Here is a 1489-nt window from a genome sequence, read left to right as displayed (position 1 = left end):
CATATATATTTATAAATATGAAAGGCGTAATACCTTTTGATTCTTCCACCAATCCTGATGCCACATTCCTCCTTGTACAGCCAGCATCTCAGGTTATCTGTTCTGCATACAGATTGAAAATGTATGGAGACAAAAATACATCCCTAGGGGAGCTCTGGTGGCCTAGAGGCAAGAAGCTGCACTGGAATCCCAGAGATATGCGGTTCGAATCCACTAGACGCTCTGCCGGAGAAGGAGGGGCCCTCTCCTCCTGTACCAGTCAGATCCAAGTTGATGGTACACACACAGATAAAATTAATAAATTAATTAAAAAAATACGTCCCCGACGGACGTCCTTCTTGATTTTGAACCATGTAGTGTCTCCTTGCTCAGTTCTGACGACGGCCTCTTGGTTCAAGTATAGGTTTCGCATTAGCACAATCAAATGTTCTGGGATTCCCATTCATTTCAGAGTCAACCACAACTTGTTGTGATCCATACAGTCAAAAGCCTTTGTGTAGTCAATGAAGCACAGATAGACATTCTTCTGGTATTCTTTGCGTTCTGCCAAGATCCATCTAAGGTTAGCTATGATATCCCTAGTACCATGACCTCTTCTAAATCCAGCTTGCACATCTGGCAGTTCTCTGTTGACATATTGTTCTAAACGTTTTTGGATCATTTTTAGCAGAATCTTGCTTGCATGTGATATTAATGATATTGTTCAATAATTTCTGCACTCTTTTGGGTCACCTTCCTTTGGAATGGGAACAACTATCAATCTTTTCCAGTTGATTGGCCAGGTGGCTGTCCTCCAGATTTCTTGGCACAACTTAGTGAGTACATCCAGGACAGCGTCTGTTTATTAAAACATGTCAATTGGTATACCGTCAACTCCTGGAGGCTTATTTTTTTCAACAACCTGCGTTATGCAGATGACACAACCCTGCTTGCTGAAACTGAGGAGGACCTGAAGCGCTTGCTGCAGAAGGTCAAAGATTGCAGCCTACTATATGAATTGAAGCTCAACATCATGAAAACAAAGATTCTCACTATTGGGCCAATTGGCAGCATCAGTATGGATGGTGAAGAGACTGAGATAGTTAGCAGTTTTAATTTACTTGACTCCACAGTCAACTCTCCTGGTAACAGCAGCCAGGAAATCAAGAGACGAATTGCATTGGAAAAGTCAGCTGTGAGGGACCTCTCAAGAGTACTGAAAAGCAACAACGTCAGGATGGAGACTAAGGTGTGCCTGATCTGGGGTATAGTCTTCGCAGTTACGTGCGTAAGAGAGTTGGACAGTGAATAGGGACGATAGAAAGAGAATTGATGCCTTTGAGCTGTGATGCTGAAGAAGAGTGTTGAATATACCTGCTAGGAGAACAAAGAGGTTTTTCCTGTAGAAGGTTAAGCCGGAATGTTCCTTGGAGTCAAGGATTCTGAATATATCTGACATACTTTGGGCATGTTGCACAATGGGAAACCATTATGATATTTGATATCCCCA

Source organism: Elephantulus edwardii, unplaced genomic scaffold (genome assembly GCF_000299155.1).
Source record: "Elephantulus edwardii isolate Elephantulus edwardi_28Jun2011 unplaced genomic scaffold, EleEdw1.0 scaffold00175, whole genome shotgun sequence".
In the NCBI taxonomy this organism is placed as follows: Eukaryota; Metazoa; Chordata; class Mammalia; order Macroscelidea; family Macroscelididae; genus Elephantulus; species Elephantulus edwardii.
This window is presented reverse-complemented; position numbering follows the sequence as displayed.